The sequence below is a fragment of the Gossypium hirsutum genome, chromosome A03 (assembly GCF_007990345.1).
Source record: "Gossypium hirsutum isolate 1008001.06 chromosome A03, Gossypium_hirsutum_v2.1, whole genome shotgun sequence".
In the NCBI taxonomy this organism is placed as follows: domain Eukaryota; kingdom Viridiplantae; phylum Streptophyta; class Magnoliopsida; order Malvales; family Malvaceae; genus Gossypium; species Gossypium hirsutum.
The window spans coordinates 28,761,436-28,784,267 of NC_053426.1; positions in this window are offsets into that span (position 1 = coordinate 28,761,436).

Below are 22,832 nucleotides of genomic sequence, written 5' to 3' on the forward strand. Positions count from 1 at the left end.
TCTAACACTTCTCAGGGCCATTAACCACCAAAGCTGACATTTAATTGTGTCATTTAATTGTACAATTAAATACCTATATAAAACCTCCTTACGGACCCACACTCAAGGCCCAATACCTATATTAACCACCAAGCTCTCCATGTGGGGAATAACTCAACCCACCCAACCAAACTCTCCACTGGCAGCATAGATGCTTTATCATATAACTGGAGGCCTAGCCTCTTTTAATAACTGAGGCAAAGCCCTTTCTGATAAACTAGGGCAAATCCCTTTTTGGTAAACTAGGGCAGAGCCCTTTTAGCACTTCCTCCATCAATATAACCCATATCCCATGCAATATGTCATGTATGCAGAATGTCATGCCCATATTTGAATCAAACAATCACAATCACAGTCAAGTCATTCACATCACCAACATATATTCACAATCAAATCCGTCAACCACACAGTCCAAGTCAGTCACTTGCCCACAAGGGCAAAACAGTCATTTTTTATATTATAAGGGTATTTTCGTAATTTTACCAAAAATCAGGGTTTTCCATGTTCATTACAATTGTCAATATTTCCGATTGTTTAAACAATGATCTTTAACCCACTTATCAAATTCAGGTTTTTGGGCACAAAACCCCTAATGGGCCCTACGAATGCTGATTTAGCCCACTAAGCCTGCTTAACCCAAATTTTACAACAATACTAACCGTGTTAACATGAAACTTTTCCAAATTCCATTTTCTATCAATTTTACCCAAATGGGCCCAAAAGCCCATTTGGCCCAATTCTTGCCCATTGAGGCCCAACTTACCATCGTGCACAAAATTGAGTTCTTACCTGTTCCATCGATCCAAACACCGATCTTATCGTATTTATCACATTTATACCCACACGTAACATTATAAGTTCCCGAAATGCCAGTATTTTAGCATTTCGGCTTCTCAGCAGATATTAATCTAAGCTACTACGAGGGTTAGTACACACTTGTTATTGGTTGAAGTTGAAACGTTTCCATAATCAATCACTTACGATAACCACCACCTGTCACTCAAACTTAACTAATCCAATATCAATATATGTAAATCCTAAGCACATCAGTCATACGAAACATAAGGGCATCTTCGTCATTTTACCATATAAGGGTATTACGGTCACTTTACCCTACAGGGGCTTTACGGTGTTTTTTACCTATTAGGGGTATTTTAGTCATTTCATCCTACAATGGTGTTTTGGTAAATCACAAACCAAGGGTATTTCAGTAATTTTGCAAACCAATGGTATTTCTATAATTTTTAAAAACTCAAGGGTATTTCTATAATTTTGTAAATCAGGGGTATTTTGGTAATTTTATAAATTGAGGGTATTTCGGTAATTTTACAAACTAGGGGTATTTTGGTAATTTTACAAACTAGGGGTATTTTGGTAATTTTACAAACTAGGGTAAAACGGTAATTTTGTAAACTGAAGGTAAACTGGTAATTTTGTAAATCGAAGGTAAAACGGTAATTCTGTAAATCGAAGGTAAAACGGTAATTCTGTAAATCGAGGATAAATGGTAATTCTATAAATCGAGGGTAAAACGGTAATTTTTCAAATCGAGGGTGAAACGGTAATTCTATAAATCGAGGGTAAAATGGTAATTCTACAAATTGAGGGCATTTCAGTAGTTTGGTAAACTAAAGTATTCTAAACAGGGATAACAATACGAATAGGCCTAAAGCCTATTCTCGGCCCAAATGGGCCCACACGCTCATGTGGCCCTTTTAGCCCAAATCTAGCCACAAATATGAGATTCACCTAGCCTAGTCCAATATTTACTACACAATCAAACAACTTATCCAATTGGGCCCGTAGGCCCACATGACCCTTTTCGGCCCATCGCGGCCCGAAGTAGCCATCCTACAGCTAGAGTAGCGAGAAAATACACACCTGATAGGAGACTGGAGTTAATCCACGCTCCGAGCACTCTTAGCCGACGCCCAACCCCAACGAGCATGCCATACAGCGAAATGGATCAGCCAAGAAAGGTACCTTTACTCTCCTCATGGATCTCTCTATTTAAAGCGAGCTTCGCACCCACTCTTATGTTAGTTTCCCGATGTGGGATCCTTTCATCTTCAGAGTTTAAATTCAACACCAACTCTTGCTGCCCCTGTTAGCAAAATAAATGCTCTTTGCTTGCCATAAGTTTCGAACCCATGCCTCCCCTCAGATGCTCCACACGCTACTTGCCACTAAGCCACAAGGCTTTTTGTGTCATATTTTATCCCCAATTAATTATAAGGTCTAAAGGCCAAAGTCTAGGTTCCCTTAAAAAAAACCAAAATAAATTGCAAGAGCCAAGGCTTGAACCCAGGCTCCCATACAACCTTAATGATGCCACAACCACTAGACTACAAGCTTCCTTGTGTCATTTATTTAACACAATAATTTAAAAGCCCTCATCTAAGCATCCAGGTTTTTTTTTCTCTTAATACCAAAATTTTTGCTAAAGCCCAAGTTTGAACCCAAGATTTCTCTAACACTTCTCAAGGCCATTAACCACCAAAGCAGACATTTAATTGTGTCATTTCATTGCACAATTAAATACCTATATATAACCTCCTTACGGACCCACACTCAAGGCCCAAATTCGGGGTGTTACAATTCTACCTCCTTAAAGAAATTTCGCCCTCGAAATTTTCCACTCTCAGACTACAGCACCACACTTCCGCTGCGCACTCTGATACTAATAATACTAACATACACCCAAAACATTTATCCATCGGAGCGGATAGATTTCACATGCGAACAATTTCTACATTTCCAGAACGCACACCAAATAAATACTAAATCTAAATTCAAGCGTTACAGGTTACTCTAACTAGAGAGTTCCAGTATTGTGCTACTATCTATAGTAGTTTCTCAATATAGCATTTCAATCTATAATAGTAAACAGAGTTAGGGAACTTACAAATTTGGTGCCGGGGACTCGGTGTGCCACACCTCCAGTAACATCTTTTCAGAAACAAGTCAAGTTTTGTTGAGAGATTTCAAAACAAAATTTTAGAAAAACCCTTTTCAAACCCCAATTTTGAAAAAAAACAACAATAATTTTCTACTACCCATACCACAACCGAGTTTTGCAACTTGGCTCTGATACCATTAAATGTAACACCCCAAACTCGGCCTAGACGTTATGGCCGAATCTGGTGTGTCACATCAAACCATTTTTCAAATTTGATCTTTCCGGTGAAAATCTATTACTGAATCGAAATTCCTTTATTATTATTAAACTAAAGTTCTCATCAAAACGTTTACCAATTTGTTTGCCTTTGGTATATTACCTCATTTAAAATCGCAGAAGCATTTTGAAAACTTTGTTGTTGGAAGCTCGTGTTCTTTAGAAAAATCATGCCATTTCCTAGACTAGTAGTTTAGTATAAGAAATCACAATGCAAATGAAAGCTTAAAACCCACCAACGGCCTTATTACATAAATTAAAAACCCAAAACAAAATCTAATTGCAATTAAAAGAAATAGAAACAGTAGTGTGGCCATCTCCGAGTCCCTCACAGCTCTAAACCATCTAAGCTTAGGGATTACCTGGACAGTTAGAAACGGGGTGAGTTTACGAAAACTCAGTGTGTAATCCCAATAACAAATAAACAGTGAATAACACGGTATCAGTACAATCTGGGCCAAAGCTCTATTCATTCTCGACATATACTGGGCCGAAGCCTTTCGTTTAACGGTTACTGGGCTGAAGCCTTTTCATAAATCATATCACTGGGCCGAAGCCTTTACTGTAAATGATATGGCCCATAGGCCCATTTCACTATCACATGAAATACCAATGAATGTATGCAAGCCCATTTGGGGAGACTACTCAACCCACCATATGCTACTCTCCACCTGTACCAACCAACACACCATGTGGGGAATAACTCAGCCCACCCAACCAAACTTTCCACTGGCAGCATAGCTACTTTATCATATAACTGGAGGCCTAGCCTCTTTTAATAACTGGGGCAAAGCCCTTTTCGGTAAACTAGGGCAAAGCCCTTTTCGATAAACTGGGGCAAAGCCCTTTTCGGTAAATTGGGGCATAACCCTTTTAGCACTTCCTCCATTTATAAAACCCAACCCATGCAACATGTCATGTATGCAGAATGTCATGCCCATATTTGAATCAAACAATCACAGTCAAGTCATTCATATCACCAACATATATTCACAATCTAATCCATCAACCACATAGTCCAAGTCAGTCACTTGCCCACAAGGGCAAAACAGTCATTTAACACCCTAGGGGCAAAATGGTAATTTTACCCTATAAGGGTATTTTGGTAATTCTACCCTACAAGGATATTTCGGTAATTCTACCCTCCAGGGGTATTTCGATAATTCTACCCTCCGGGGGTATTTCGGTAATTCTACCCTACAGGGGTATTTCGATAATTCTACCCTATAGGGGTATTTCAGTAATTCTACCTTATAGGGGTATTTCAGTATTCTACCCTACAGGGGTGTTTCAGTAATTCTACTCTATAGGGGTATTTTGGTAATTTTACAAACCAAGGGTATTTTGGTAATTTTACAAACTAGAGGTATTTTGATAACTTTGGTAAACTAAAGTATTCTAAACAGGGATAACAATACGAATGGGCCTAAAGCCTATTCTCGGCCGAAATGGGTCCACACGCTCATGTGGCCCTTTTAGCCCAAATCTAGCCACAAATATGAGATTCACCTAGCCTAGTCCAATATTTACTACACAATCAAACAACTTATCCAATTGGGCCCGTAGGCCCATTGGGCCCACGTAGCCCCTTTCGGCCCATCGCGGCCTGAAGTAGCCATCCTACAGCTAGAGTAGTGAGAAAATACACACCTGATAGGAGACTGGAGTTAATCCACGCTCCGAGCAGTCTTAGCCGACGCCCAACCCAAATGAGCATGCCATATAGCGAAAGGGATCAGCCAAGAAAAGGTACCTTTACTCTCCTCATGGTTCCCTCTATTTAAAGCCAACTTCGCAACCACTCTTATGTTAGCTTCCTGATGTGGGATCCCTCCAACATCAGAGTTTAAATTCAACACCAACTCTTGCCGCCCCCTGTTAGCAAAATAAATGCTCCTTGCTTACCATGGGATTCGAACCCATGCCTCCCCTCAGATGCTCACACGCTACTTGCCACTAAGCCACAAGGTTTTTTGTGTCATATTTTATCCCCAATTAATTATAAGGTCTAAAGGCCAAAGTCCAGGTTCCCTTAAAAAAAGCAAAATAAATTGCAAGATCTAAGGCTTGAACCCAGGCTCCCACACAACCTTAATGATGCCACAACCACTAGACTACAAGCTTTCTTGTGGCATTTATTTAACCCAATAATTTAAAAACCCTCATCCAAGCATCCAGGTTTTTTTTTCACTTAATACCAAAATTTTTGCTAAAGCCTAAGTTTGAACCCAAGATTTCTCTAACACTTCTCAGGGCCATTAACCACCAAAGCAGACATTTAATTGTGTTATTTCATTGCACAATTAAATACCTATATACAACCTCCATACGGACCCGCACTCAAGGCCCAATACTTCTAGGCCCAAATTTGGGGTGTTACAATGCCTACATCTGGGTCATGAATATGTTGACCATTGATGAAATTGTGTTGTTGTATATTCATTTATATGCAACTTACTATGCTTTTATGCTTACTCCCTCTTCCTTTCCATTTTTCTTACAGTGCCACCTATTTAGCCTAAGGGTCACCAGATGTCAGAGATATCAATAACACTATCATCCGAAACATTCGGTATGGTTGAATTTATATTTTTGAATTATGCCTTGTGTAGGGTCTAGACTTTATCATTTTGTGTCTTGAGCATTTACCAAATGAATTGGCTTAGGTTAAATATCACACTTTGAATTAAGCCTTGAATGATGGCTAACATTCCTTCTTGAGTTTATAGAAGATGCATCATGATGGTTGCATGAATGTCTATTGTGGTCGAATTGATTATAAAAATTTTGCTTGTTTTGGTATTGGTTGGTTATAGCATGAAAATAGGTGAACATGGGTGGCAATGAGGTTTGGAAAATAGTCTTATATTGTCCACACGGGTAGACACACACGCGTGTGTCTAGGCCGTGTGTGACACATGGCTAGCCCCAAGGGTGTGTGGTTTGGCCTTGTGTCCCCTGCACTTAAAAATCTCAAGTCTGTATGCGTGGTAATAATCACACGGGCAGAGACATAGCCTTGTGTCTCAGTCATGTGGAGGACACGACCTGGCACACGAGCATGTGCTTCGACCGTGTGACTTTCTGGTTATGATGACGTCAAAAATAGAATGCCCCAATTTTTGGACATGAGCCCAGACTCGAGCGTGTCGAGGCCGTGTGGGAAGACACGGTCCAGGCACATAGGCGTGTGCCAAGTCGTGTGAAAACCACTCCAATTTGAAGTAAAAATTAAATTCCGTAGGGGCTAGGGACACAGGTGTGTCCCGATAGACACTAGGCCATGTGAGCCACTCGGGTCACCAACACGGCAATGTCAAGCCGATCACAAGGGCGTTTGTCCCTGTCTTTAGTGAAAATTTCCAAAGCTCTTTAAGAGATCCGGATTGATCCCGAATTGGTTTCTAAGTAATTTTAAAAGGTTTTTAATTTTTTCGCATTTTTACGACTCGGGAAAGTTTGTACACTTATGAATAAGTTAGTAATGCCTCGTATCCTTCCCGATGTTGGACACGGGTAAGGGGTGTTACAAAACTCATGAGAAATGATTTTGGTTTATGATGCACATTTGGTGAGGATGTAAATAGGTAAGTTATGCCTATGAGAATTATTTTGAAATGACCTTATGATTATAGGTCTATACTTATGATGTATAAACATGTATTTTTACCAATGTGGTGAAAATGAATTAATAAGGTGTGATAAACTTAGTATCATTAATCTACACTAAAACAGTTTTGGACAGCAACAGTAGTCTAAAAATCCACTAAAAATTGTGGAAATAAAATATGAATTTAAAGCTTAATGAGTCTAGTTTTACATAGAAGAAACAGTGTAAGCAAAGAAGTTTCATACTATGAACTATTTTAATTATTGTGAGATAGAGTCTGAATGATTTCGGAATCCCCTATTCTGATTTGAGAAATTCATAAAAAATTGTAAAAAAATAGTTATAGGTTATAATTTATTTTTTTATAATTCTCAATAAATATATTTTCAAGATAAATATCTAGAAACATCATCCGAGTCCCGTATTATGAGATAATTAATTTTTAGTGAAGAGGCATCAGAACTATCAGACAGCGACAAAGTGGTAACTTTAAGGAATAAACTATACTTATTGGCTAGACCAAAAATTCAAAAAATTTTATGGTAAGAATATATTTGAGTCTAGTTTCAGGAAAAATTAGCAGATCTTAATTTGGAGTTTCGTAGCTCCAGATATAAATAAATTGGTAACTATGACTTGAGAAAACAGCATGACCAGAATATAAGTAAAAGTGTAATTATGGTTGTATTACCTTGAGAAGCATGGTGGCATATTGCTTATTATTTTCATATGGACTTACTAAGCGTGAAGCTTACTCCCTCATTTCCATTTCTTTTAGCTTGTTAGGTTAGCTCGGGGTTGGAGATCATCGAAGGCAGCATCACACTATCAAGTCTCTACCTTTGGAATAATGAAGCATATATTAGAAATTTCAAGTGAGTGGCATGTATAGGGATCTATTTTATTGACATGTATTATTATGCTTTGGCCAAATGTATTGGCTTATATTGAGTTATATGTATATGGCCATGAGATGTGGCTCATATTGATTATGGCTTATAAACCTAGCTATTAATGTTCTGTTTAATGTTTATGATGCTATTATGTTTGTTTTCCATGCTTGGTTGGTAATATGACATGTGTGTTGGATGTATGCTTTATGACCAATTGAGGTGGTCATAGCCATGTAGTAATTGCATGTTATAAAAACAACGTGATAATGGTTGAACATGAGTGCTTGATGGATAAGTTGGTAACCATAGTATAATGGTAAAAGTGATCGTCAAAATGACAAGTCTTATGAATGTGGATTAACAATAAGAAAAGAAAATCATTTTTTTTCTAATTGTTCATTCCTGGGAAGAGGAAGGAGAAGTCCATTTTCGTGATGATCGATCCACGTCCTACCCGGGCTTAGAAAGCTAGCTTTCTAAGGCGAAGGACTTTTATTGCACGAGCTAGCCAGCCAATCCAGCCATTTTCTTGCTTCCATCCACCTATCTGATCTTTTGAACAAGCCTTCAGCTTCAATCAAATAGGCCATAGATATAGATCGAGATTCACTCTTAGGCTTCTATGGGACCAGCCGAACATGCTTCGGGACATCGACCCTATGGTCAGAATCTTCAATCTGGAAGCTCTGCTGGTGCATCAGGCCAACGAAACATGTTCAAGATTGCCACTATTGCAAGAAGCCGGGTCACATGATTGCAGACTCTCGAAAGCGGTTTTTAGGGGGATCTGGTCGAAAGACCGGCCGACGCCCACCCGACTAGAGGGACTGAGAAATTAATAGAGTACAAAACTTATCTTCAAGCTTTACCTTATTTTGATCGTTTAGAGGGCGATCACGGAGTCACTGAATGAAGTCCTCCGTTTCTTTCGGAGGTGCTGACCCGCAGCGAGGCAGAGATGACTAAGTGACATGAAAAATGGATACAAATTTTTGACTGCTACTTAGTATCGGCAATAGGTCTGAAAAAGTATCTAAAAATATTAAATTTAGATATTTGTACCCTGTCGAAGTAAGGAACCATGGCATATATGTTTGGAATAGATTCCGTTTTGAGAGAGTTGAAAAAGCACTATCTCGTTGAAAGGTTCTATATATCCACCCTTTCTCAACTCATTTCTTTAGACAAAGACTCCGTTTTTTCCGCTTTTCGGATGGTACGGAAGGGAAACTGATGCGCGGATTTTTAGCAAATTTTGGTCAAGTTTGTCGCCTCCTCCGGATGCTGGAAAGTCAAAAGGAGAAGTGTTATAAGCTTTGAATGGAAACCCCGGTAAACGGCGGCAGTAACTCTAACTGTCCTAAGGTAGCGAAATTCCTTGTCGCTTTAAATTTATATATATTTAAATTATATATTGAAATGATTAATAATAATAAAATAAACAATACAATAATAAAATAAACAAACCAAATCCTATTTATTATATTAATTCTATAATTTGAATTTTCAAAATAGGATTTTAGAAATAGAGATAGGGATAGGATTCTTTTTAGAAATATTAGAAATAAGGAATAAAGAAATCATGGATAAATCCAAGCGACTCTTTCTTAAGCCTAAAGGCTAGCGATGTCACCGCCGGGTAGGAGTTCAATTCAAGAAGATGGATCCGTCCATTTAGAACACATAAAAATCAGTAAAGCAAGGGGAGAGCTCATGCTTTGAGTTTGCTGACTTGATCAATCGAAAAGGACTGACACTTCGACAGTAACTCACTACCCTTTCAGATGGAGAGATCCTTTATCTAGAGCTAGAGATAGGCCCAAAGTCTTGTGTGTGATGGTCGTAGATTGTGTGGTCTCAAGGGTTACCCCAGACTACTCCCTGCTCGAGGAAACTAGACTTGGTACTGCATGAGTAGATGCATAGCTTGTAAGAGGACATGTTAATGTTATGAAATTGTCTTAATAAAGGTTGTTTAATCACTAAAATGATGCCATGATTTGTGGTTTTAATATGCATAAGGTTGTAAGGGTTTGTAGGTAACATGAAGGCTTGGAAAATAGCCTAAGTGTTGACTACACGGGTCGAGACACGGGCGTGTGTCTCAACCGTATGAGGGACACGGCCTCGAGACAGAGGCATGTGGCCTGGCCGTGTGGTTCGATTTGTATGCTGACATCATAAACAGAGAGTTACACGACCTGATGACACAAGCGTGTCAAAGACACACGGGCATGTCCCTATGTCCACATGAGCGTCTGACCCTGTTTCATGGAAAGAAATTTTCTAAGTTCTCCCAAAACTTTCTAAGGTTCTTGGTTTAGTCCCTAACTACTTTCAATGCATGTTTAGGGCTTCCTAGGCCCGTGTATGGGACATTATGCATGTGTATGAAAAGTTTTGAATTAAAAGAACTTTTGTAGCCCAATTTTTGCATGTTTGTGAACGATTAAGTCCGGTAATGCCTCGTACCCTATTCCGGCATTAGACACGGGTAAGGGGTGTTACACTGTTCAATTTAAAGGTATCATAAAGTTAGAAAAACCATTTTAAGTGTTGGTTAGGATCCTTCGTCATGGTTCCTATAAACTACATATTGTTCTAGATCGTCTGAGACATGGCCACTTTTATCTCAAAATTGTTTCTTGTTATGGCTGGCCATGTAATACTGCCTTATACCATATCTAGATTTTGTAACACCCCTAACTCGTCTCTGTCAGCGAATTATGGTTATGGAGCGTAACTATACAAAATAGAACCTTAACTTCAAAACAAAACAATAATTAAACTTAACTATAAATTTTCAACAACTCATTCCAATTATAGCAAACATACACATTTGGGACTTAAATCGAGTTTTTGGCACCCTAAAAACAATTTAAAAATGATCGAGGATCATTTCGAATAAATTAAGAAATTTTAGAAAAAATTTGAAAACATGAGAAAGCAAGGGTCACACGGTCGTGTGGCCAGGCTGTGTGATAGGGCTCATATCGTGTGGAAATTTGAAGTAGGGACACATGACTGTGTCCTAGCGTACGGATTCGCTTATGTGTGTATTTGAAATAGGGCCACATGGCTGTGTCACAGGCCGTGTGTTACACCATTGACAAATTGTATTGAGACACATGACTGTGTCATACGATGTGTCTTAGACCGTGTGAAACTTGCACTTAAAATATAAATGACACATGATCGTGTGGGGTGACCATTTGTGTTACACGATGTGTCCCAGGCCATGTGCTCCAAATTTAACCCTTAAAACAAGCCTTTTGAAAACCTATACTTGAAAACTAAAACACACCTTTAATACATAGGAAACATACCAATTCAACCAACATATATGTTCTAACTATTATTGTAACACCCCTAACCTGTCTTCATCGCCAAATTAGGGTTACAGAGTGTTACGATACAAAATAGAACATTTAACTTCAATACAGAATAATGATTCAACATACAAAATAATTTCTAATTACTCAATTTAATCATGTAATAATACACATTTGGGCCTTAAATTGAGCATTCGAGACCCTAAAAATAATTTGGAAACAATTAGGGAACAATTTAAAATAAATTAGAAAAGTATTAGAAAACATGAAAATTTTGAAAAAAATGGGTCACACGGCTGTTTGGCGAGGTCGTATGACATAGCCCAAACCTTGTGGACAATCAAAGTAGGGTCACATAGCCGTGTCCCAGCCCGTGTGTCCACTACTGTGTATATTCAAATTAGGGCCACATAGCCGTGTCGCAAGCCGTATGCTAGACTGTGTAACTCACTGACTTGATACACACAGCCGTGTCTCAGATTGTGTGCCAGACCGTGTAAAATCTACATCTAAAATAAAAAAAATAACACATAGTCGTATGGCCACACACACGGCCGTGTGACAGCCCGTGTCCCAGGCTATGTGCTCCATAATTAGCCTCTGAAATAAGCTATTCCAAGGCAAAACCTTGCCCAACAAGCTATTTCATTTGAGCATACATTCAAATGGACCTATACACATTTCAAACACTCACATAAATACCAATTACATCAACCTGATCCTTCTAGCCAATATGCCATTCAAAGGCATCTCATTTATACCAAAATAACATCAATCAAAACAAAGCTATAATGCCACTTCTCAATCATAAAACATTGATAAGATAGCTACCTAGTATCAACCATAATCAAGTCATTTCATCATTCAAGATGTTTACATTAAAATGACCATTTGCATATAGCCTTTAACATAAACTAACCAACTATACTATATAGGCATACAACCATTTGCAAAAGTAACCAAAACACAACAAAAGTACCCTATACCTGCCATTTATAGCCATAGTTCACAACAATAAAAAACTATCAAAAGTGATTGTGGGATAGTGTGATAGGTCTTTGACAAGATTCCAACCGATCAAGTCTCTGATGATCTACAAAACAAGACAAAACAAATACATAAGCAATGATGCTTAGTAAGTTTGTTTAAAAGAACTCAAGTTATCGAAAACTTGATTTCATGATTAACCATTCAAGCATTTCAATCACTATTTCTACCATTCTTCCTATACACACCACATCTCGAGTTAGTAACTAAATACATAATCAAATTAAAATTTCATACAAACCTTAACTAAATGGGTTCTTACCATAAATCCTTTTCAATAACCTTTTTAGGGAAACAACCTTTTCATTTAATATCCGTTTCGGATATAACCTTTTCATATGTTAACTCTTTCAAGGTAACAACCTTTTCAAGCTTTTCATTTGATATTGGATGTTAACCCTTTTAGGGTAACAATCTTTTCAACCTTTCATTTGATATCCGTCTCGGATATAACATTTTCAAAATTTCGGTAATACCAAATGTATTTCAATCCAACTGCTCTCTTTTTCACAATTTAATGCAATTTCCCACATCAAACATAGTTACATATACAAGAACACTATCACTAATTTTACCAATTCATTTGAAACATTTTAAAAAGAATATATGAACTTACCTCGATAAAATAGTTGCGAAAACAAGGCCGATGACTAATCCACCACTTTAGTTTTTCCTCGGTCTAAGTCTGGTTGATTAGTACCTTGATCTAAATATGAATTTCATTCAATTAAGTATTTCAAATAGCTTAAAACAAGCAATTCCAACTTATAAACTAATTTTTCTGTTAATTAAAAATTTACCCCTAACATTTTAACTTTTATACAATTTTTTAATCCTTAAGACCATAACTTGCAAATTCACCATTTTCTCATCCAACATATGCTAACCGATTTTTTTCCTTTACCTATACCAACTCATATTTTCCCTCAATTCACACAATTTATAAGTAATTTACCATTTAATCAAATTAATCCCTAAGCCTTAAATTTTCTAATATTCACTTAACAAAACTTGACCATATAACAACCAAAATTAATAATCTATCAATAAACATCAAAACACACTTAAACTCTATCATGGCAAGTCCTTCAACCTTTTATAATTTTGCAAATTAACCCCCGGGCTAAGTAAGTTTAGCTAAAAACGAGTTTAAAAACAGAAAAAGCATTAAAAATGGGACTCAAAATCTTACCATGCATGAGCAAAACCACAACCAAAAGTTTCCTCCTTCTTAACAATGGTGTTCGACCAAGAAAGAAAAGAAAGATGATGAAGATGACATTTGTTTCATCTTTCTTTTATTAATTTTAACTTAATTTATTTATTTAGTAAACTAACATTTAAAATCTATTAAAATCACATAAAAACCTCTTTATCACAATCCACTATCTTAATATATGTTTTAATTACCATCTAAGTCCACTAGATTAAAATTTCATAGCTATTTAACCCTTTTAGCTAATAGAACACAACTTTTGCATCATTTACAATTTAGCCTTTTTTATTAAATTAACTAGCTAAACATTAAAATTTCTTAACGAAAATTTAATACAACCTTAAATAATCTTATATACCTTAAATAAACATTAAAATATTAACTCAGTCGTCAAAATTGTGGTCCCAAAATCACAGTTTTCGACACCAAGGAAACGGGCTGTTACAAATATGTCATTCAAAGGTACCACATTTCAAACACTTGTCTTGAATGAATTTAACATCATAAGCTCAATCATTTAACATACTTCAAATATACCAAAAACCCACATCCAAAAACATTTCAATCAACCATTTCTTTCCTAATTTTAAAAGGCCATGCACAACCATTAACATCTTATAAATACATTTCATATACAAACTATCAACAAAAGCATTAAGGCACACCAAGGTATTAGCACAATCTACTACATACCAAATAGACATAAAACCCTATACATGCAACTTATAACCATTTCAGTATGTTCAAAATCTACCAAAGTGGATTGATGGATAATGTGATTGTGCTCCGATGAAGATTCCAACTGCTCGAGCTTTTCGATGATCAACAAAACAAAGAAAACAACTATATAAGAAACTAGTTCTTAGTAAGCTCATATAAACGAAAATAACCTTACCAATTGTATTAAATTAATTAACCATGAGTAATCCCATTTAGTCATAGACCAAATTTTCCTTTTCCTATACATCATACCTCACAAGGTTAGTAGGTGAAGAAATGCACATGTGAATCCAACCCAATCAAGGCATATAACATATCAAACATTTCAATTTCACCATTCATCTATCATATGACCACCATATACCTCGATCTTCTTTTAACTATACTTATCATATATTCCATATTTTTGTTTTAAATCATAGATCATTTCATATAGTCATATACACTGTAAAGCTTTAATTACCCGTTCAAATCATGAAAAGAATTTTACTATATAAATCATTCATCCACATAATTCAAATGTTACCTTTTCAATCCAAATACATTAAAACAACCTCCATTTTAAAGGAATTTTCATATCATAAATCAAATTTAATCAAAGTAACAATCCATACATGTAACTAAGAAACTCATTAAAATATCTTTCACTTACCAATATCATAAATATGCCATAATATATAAGCCCATAATAAATTGTAATTCCATTATTTCATAGCCTGATGAACTAGTAACTTGACTCGGATACTCGGTTAACTACACCACACCAGAAAACATCATCGATGTGTAACAGAGGCATTGAAGTGTAGACAGAGGCACGATTATGCAATCAGAGGTACTGAAGTGCAAACAAAGACACCCAAGTCTAACAAAGGCACCAAAGTGCAAATAGAGGCATCGAAGTGCAATCCCCTACAAGCGTGCATACTAACCCTATTAGCATGCCAATCGTATCCTAAGTGTTTACTACATTCAACCGGGCATAAAACATAAATTCCTTTCTTTTATGCACATTTGTCATTCGGAAGCAATTCATCATTTTCTTATATTTACAACAACTCCATTTCATTCATAACAATATCTTGAAATAAAAAAATGCTTTCATCAACTATTCATTCTCATATGTACTCATTTGTAATAATCGATTTCTAATTATAATAAATGAAAATTCTTAAACATATATTCAACTAACTAACAAACAATGATATAGGAACAAGATATTTACATTTACATATCAAAACACTATGAACTTACCTTAATCAAGTAGACATTTAAAGAGGCAATCTATAATTCCTGATCACCAAAAGCAATTTTACCAATCACATTAATAATTGTTCACATATCCTTTAATTTTATTAATTTCTCTAGTCGATCCATAATAATAATTTATCACAGATTTATCAATTAACTTTAAACATAATATAAATATCTATTTACATTCATCCAAAATAGAAAATAATGATTTCAATCCTTATACGAACTTACCCGACTGAAACGGTTACTAGAACAGAGTTAACAACTAGTTTGAAACTTTAGCTTTTCCATAATTTAAATTTGATTACGGCGTTTCTTGATTTAAATAATAATTCAACCCAATTAATATATTTCCAGCATTTTAACAAGTAGTTTTATGCAATTAAACCCTTACATTAACAATTTACAAATTTCCCCCAACATTTTAACTTTTATACAATTTAGTCCTTAAACCTAAAACTTGCAAATTTACCATTTTTAGCTAAAATTCATGTTACCTGATTTTTACCTAGTCTCATAACAGCCCATATTTATCATCAATTTAAAATATTTTCCTTTAATTTTACCATTTTCATAATTAAGTTCCTAAACTTTAAAATCATCAAATATTACTTAACAAAATATGCCTATTTGACAACCAAGCTTAACAATCTACCATAAAATTTCAAAAAACAAATCAAATTCATCCATGTCATACTGTGATACGACCCTGCCCTGGAAACATTTCTTGGCTCGACTCACGAGCGAGGCTCGTTATTCTCACAAGCTCGTCCCAGCTCAATTTGGGCGGATTCTAGCTTATGGAGCTAGAATGCAATTTATTAAGTTTGCATTTAGATGATGGAATAAATAAGTTGCTGATTAGTTAATTAAATAAGTTAATTAATTTGTTTAAAAATCTGGACATTTTTATTTTAATGTGTCTTAGTTTATTACCTATTAAATAGATGTCTAATAGTTAATTAAGTGTGTCTAAATTTAAGACAAATTTAATTCATGTTGTCAATTAAATTTTCCAGACGAATTTAATGTGCAGGATATTGTGTACTTTGGACGAATTTAATGCTGTTAATTAATGTGTTTTGCTGCTGTTGTTTAATGCTGCTGTTGTTTAAATGCAGAATGTTAAACATGTCATGGTTCAGCCGAATTAATGTGTGAGATTTAAGCTAAGTAAATTTGTTGAATTTGCTAGGAAAATGTACATGGACGGCAAAGAAGAGGTGGACAACATCATGCATAATTTGTGGAACAAATTAAGGAAGCATTTGACCAACATCATGCATAATCCATGGAAGAATTTGAGGAAGCATTTGGCCAACATCATGCATAATTCATGGAAGAATTTGAGGAAGCATTTGACCAACATCATGCATAATTCATGGAAGAATTTAAGGAAGCATTTGGCCAACATCATGCATAATTTAAGGAACAAATTGAGGAAGCACCATGGCCGAATTTGGCTTCCAATTTTACCCATTCGGCTACCCTTTTGTTTTGCCTATAAATATGTGTTAAATTTCATTGTAAGGGGAAGAACCTTGAACTAATGTTTTTACATTTTGTGAGATTGTTTACAACTCTCATTGTTCTCCAAAGACTCGTTTGACTTATCAAGTAACCCTTGTGGCGTCAACCCATTCTTCTTATCCGAACTTATCACTTTGCATCCAAAGTGTGGCGTTCAAGTTATACCGAGGTTCCTATCATCTTTGATAGTGGGTCAAGGTTCCATTTTATTCGTTTTCCATCCATACAACATTTAACCTTAGTCCCGGGTTAACACACTTATATTGTGTTGGTTCAACTTGAATACTTGGTTTTCATTCACCTATCATCCTCAATACACTTCATAACCCCTTTTGAACTAAATTTGAGCCTTTATCCCTTCTTTCTTAACCTATCTTCGACAAACCTTGATATTACTCCAATTCACGATCGGGTACATCAACGACTCGACTCTCATCACTGAGGCCGAGGCGTATCATCTGGTATCAGAGCTAGCCGAATCGGAGTAAGAATCATCATCTTTGATATTATGGTTTTGTAAAAAAAAAAAAGAGTCTGGAAACCCTTCAACAATTTTTTTTTGAATCATAATCTACACTCCTTTATACCCCTTTGAGTGAATTTTCACGTTTTCAAAAAAAAAATTATCCAATTTATTATTTTTTCTTTCTTCTTTTGTATTCGGTATTAAAAAAAGAGAAATTCAAAAAAAAAATTGGAATTAAAAAAAAAAGTGATTGAAATTCATTTTAAGTTTTGTTTGATAGCCTACCATTTCCGACATCATTGCCCACCAAGCCAACTCAATTTTGTAAGCCGACGACAAACGGTATTGATTCGTCTATCTAGTTTGTGGAGAACTTCGAGAGGCAAAAATCGAGTGGAAAAAGGCACGAGTGGTGAGTACATTAGAGCGAGCAAAAGCCATTAAACAAGTGTAAACACGAGTGGAGTGTTATCCAATTTTCTTTGTGAGTGAAACGTGAGATTTTTTTTGTGGTGAGGTATTTACTTTCTATTTTATTTTAATCATTTTTTTAGCAAAAAAAATCATGTCACAAGAATTTTCCGAATCAGATTTCCAATATTTGAAGCAAGAGATACGTAGAATGGTGAAATCAAATTTTGATAAATTGCATGATCGATTGGATCGAGTGGAGGAAAGAGCCAGACGAAAACAAAATCTACCAAATCGAGAAATGGAGTCGAGATCATTGCGGCGATACGCGTCCAAAGACTACTCGTTAAGAGATTCTTATCGGGATTCCTATTCGTCAAGGAATTCAAGACGCGACAGCCTAGAGCTTGCAACTTCTCGACATGACAAACGAGAGAGGACGAGTTATTCATCGTATGATTCAAAGAAGTCCTTCCCGGAGGATTGTTCCCGAAGAAATGGACGAGAAGCCTATGAAAATATTTTCTCTTCCTTTGGGGCAAATGATTATATTTTTGATTCTTTCGTGTCGACTGCACATTGTAATGAAATCGAAAAAGTGAGAGAAAAAGAAAATGAAGAGAAAGAATTCGAAAAAGAAATTGAGATTGTACAAGAGTGCGAGCGAGAAAAAGAAAATGAAAGAAATGAAAAAGAGATTGAAAAAGAAAAAGAAATCAAAAAAGAGAGTGAGGTCGAAAATAAAATTGAAAACGAGAGAGGAAATGAAAAGAGAAAAAAAGAAGTTGAGATTAAAAAAGAAACGAGCGAAAAAGAGACAAATGAACTAGAAAAAGTGAGGAGCATTTCAACTAATCCATATGAAACTTGTTCTTGTTCTGTTTCTGCTTTTCAGGTATCCAAAAGGCCGAGTGACGATAATTTACAACTCCAATACCTTTCCAAGGAGAGAAGGTTTACCTTGGTTGAAAAAGGTAACGTTCTCAACTATCTTAGTTCGCCTATGCCAAAAGAGGAGCGAGGTATGAGTTTTGAAATTCTTAAAGCACCTCTGTTTTATTCGATTGTTGATGGAAACCTTGTTGATGAATTGTCCTTTAGAAGTGATCTGAACTTTGATGTGGTTACTTGCCATCCTTTGATTGATGATAATACATTTGCGCGGAATGATGGCAAGAAGAATAATGCTTTTGGAAATTGCGATGCTGATGAGTTTGTTAGTAAAATAATAATTATTCGGCATTTGCAAGATAAAAAGACATATAAGCCATTCCATCGGCTTGATTTGGGTAAAAATATGCACTCATTGATCTTTTGTGAGAAACTACTTTGTATAAACAAGAATGTGCGTATGAGATTTGAGACGTATGAATGCTTGAAAACATGCATGTCTTTGATTTGTTTGTTTGATATGACGATGACATGTAAAATGGTTAGTGCACTTAAAGTTGAAGATGGTGCCTCAAATCTGCTTTGTTATCCAAATTCTGCATTTTTGAGCAAAATTGACCGACTGAAATTTAGATTACATGATCATTTGGATGAGTTCTCGATGTATTTTGATTATAATTCCAATTTGATTATGATGCATGCTCTATTGTCGAGTATGGAGATCCATTTTGAAAAGGTTAATTCAAGCAAGGAATTTTGACTACTCTACATTGCCGAGGAGAGAAGGTTTGTGTTGACCGAACAAGGTAAAACTGATCTTTGTTTTCCTACTTTTAAAGGTAAGCCTCATGAACTTTTTGAAACATCGTTGTACTCTTTAGGTGGTGATAAAGATAGTGTTGTTGATTTGACTCGTTATTCACATGCTGGTTATGACTTGTGGAAACAATTTGAGACATTTGAATGCCTTAGAACATGTTCATTTTTGTTTCGAATAATTGACGAGGACATTGCCGAGGAGAGAAGGTTTGTGTTGACCGAACAAGGTAAAACTGATCTTTGTTTTCCTACTTTTAAAGGTAAGCCTCATGAACTTTTTGAAACATCGTTGTACTCTTTAGGTGGTGATAAAGATAGTGTTGTTGATTTGACTCATTATTCACATGCTGGTTATGACTTGTGGAATTTGAGACATTTGAATGCCTTAGAACATGTTCATTTTTGTTTCGAATAATTGACGAGGCATTAGCGAGTAAATTAATTTGTTTGCATGATTGTCAACATGTTGCTTTGAATCTGTCCACTCGCATGGAATTTTCTTGTTCTATTCTGCTTGCATATGGATTACAAATTTATCTGAAACACTTTTTGCTAATTCATGGTTATTCCTTTCAGTTGTTCCAATTCCAATCCGTCCCATTCGACCGAGGAAAGCTGAGTAAAAGTTGCTGTGTTCGAGTGAACCAATGGCTCGACTTGAGGACAAGTCGTTCTAAAGAAGTGGGGGATGATACGACCCTGCCCTGGAAACATTTCTTGGCTCGACTCACGAGCGAGGCTCGTTATTCTCACAAGCTCGTCCCAGCTCAATTTGGGCGGATTCTAGCTTATGGAGCTAGAATGAAATTTATTAAGTTTGCATTTAGATGATGGAATAAATAAGTTGCTGATTAGTTAATTAAATAAGTTAATTAATTTGTTTAAAAATCTGGACATTTTTATTTTAATGTGTCTTAGTTTATTACCTATTAAATAGATGTCTAATAGTTAATTAAGTGTGTCTAAATTTAAGACAAATTTAATTCATGTTGTCAATTAAATTTTCCAGACGAATTTAATGTGCAGGATATTGTGTACTTTGGACGAATTTAATGCTGTTAATTAATGTGTTTTGCTGATGTTGTTTAATGCTGCTGTTGTTTAAATGCAGAATGTTAAACATGTCATGGTTCAGCCGAATTAATGTGTGAGATTTAAGCTAAGTAAATTTGTTGAATTTGCTAGGACAGTGTACATGGACGGCAAAGAAGAGGTGGACAACATCATGCATAATTTGTGGAACAAATTAAGAAAGCATTTGACCAACATCATGCATAATTCATGGAAGAATTTGAGGAAGCATTTGACCAACATCATGCATAATTCATGGAAGAATTTGAGGAAGCATTTGGCCAACATCATGCATAATTCATGGAAGAATTTGAGGAAGCATTTGACCAACATCATGCATAATTCATGGAAGAATTTAAGGAAGCATTTGGCCAACATCATGCATAATTTAAGGAACAAATTGAGGAAGCACCATGGCCGAATTTGGCTTCCAATTTTACCCATTCGGCTACCCTTTTGTTTTGCCTATAAATATGTGTTAAATTTCATTGTAAGGGGAAGAACCTTGAACTAATGTTTTTACATTTTGTGAGATTGTTTACAACTCTCATTGTTCTCCAAAGACTCGTTTGACTTATCAAGTAACCCTTGTGGCGTCAACCCATTCTTCTTATCCGAACTTATCACTTTGCATCCAAAGTGTGGCGTTCAAGTTATACCGAGGTTCCTATCATCTTTGATAGTGGGTCAAGGTTCCATTTTATTCGTTTTCCATCCATACAACATTTAACCTTAGTCCCGGGTTAACACACTTATATTGTGTTGGTTCAACTTGAATACTTGGTTTTCATTCACCTATCATCCTCAATACACTTCATAACCCCTTTTGAACTAAATTTGAGCCTTTATCCCTTCTTTCTTAACCTATATTCGACAAACCTTGATATTACTCCAATTCACGATCGGGTACATCAACGACTCGACTCTCATCACCGAGGCCGGGGCGTATCATACTGTATGACTGTAACACCCCGAACCCGAGACCGACACCGGAAACGAACACGAGGTGTTAACAGACTTTAAACCCCTTATAAAAAAAATTTCCCAGACACTGCCAATCTGCGTACTAGTCGCTTTAAAAATCATATCTTGAGTTTCACAACTCGAAAATCAGTTTCGTGATTTTTCCCTGAAACTAGACTCATATGCCCATCTACATATTTTTTTCTAGAATTTTTGGTCGGGCCAATTAGTACAGTTTATTAGTCAAAGTCTCCCATGTTACAGGGATCGACTACACTGACCTTTGCGCATTACGACCTGGATATCTCCCTGCACAGAGCTTCAATACTGATGCCGTTTGTTTCTATAGAAACTAGACTCAGAGAGGAATCTATACATATATGGTATGACTCCTAATTTTCTCTGGTTAATTTATAGTTAATTTCCAAAGTCGGAACAGGGAATCCAGAAACCGTTCTGGCACTGTCTCACGAGAACCTGAATATCTCTTAACATACTGTCCGTATGATTGTTTCGTTACTTTCCTATGAAAGTAGATTCATCAAGGTTTGTTTACATAATTTATTCACTATTTAATTCCATTCCTACTATTTTTAGTGATTTTCCAAATCTACATCACTGCTGCTGTCAGCATCTGCCTTTAAGGTAAACTTTACCTATTTCATGGTTTCCATGATTCAACTAGCCCTTTTTGCATAAATAGCACAATTTATGATAGTGATTAACCATTCCTATGGCTAATCCTTTGTCAAGCATATCCACACCGAATGATTATAACATTATACTCAAACACATATAAGCCATTTTCGCATGGCTATCCAAAATTATACAAGTCCAAAGGGTCCACGACCCACAACAAACGGGTAGTCCTATACATGCCATTTCGAAGTTCAACCAAAATTGTACCAAAAGGGGGCTCTGATAGTGTGGGCGACTTTGACCTCAAGATCCCGAGTCCGATAGCTGGAGAACCAAATCTATAAAACAGAGGAGCAATGAAACGGAGTAAGCAATTTATGCTTAGTAAGTTTTGAGCAATGAATTCCAGCACAACAAAAGTATAGCATTCATATAGCTAAACGGATAATTTCATATGCACAAATTTACGATATCGTACTTGCTTCACATTATCAACCCTTATGTACATACACAAAAGATCAACTCAGCCAAAGGCCGGTAGCTCGTTTATCAACTGAGCGAATACTTATTTGTAAGGGCTCAACTAAATTCAAGCACATACGAAACATACCTCAATGTTGGGATGTTTCGAGAGTATTAACTGGAATTTTACAGCAAGTTCATTCATTCCCAAATCACGTACCTTCGGAATTTAACCGGATATAGCTCCTCGTTCAATGCCTTCGGACATAGCCCGGTTATTCGACAATGCTTCGGACT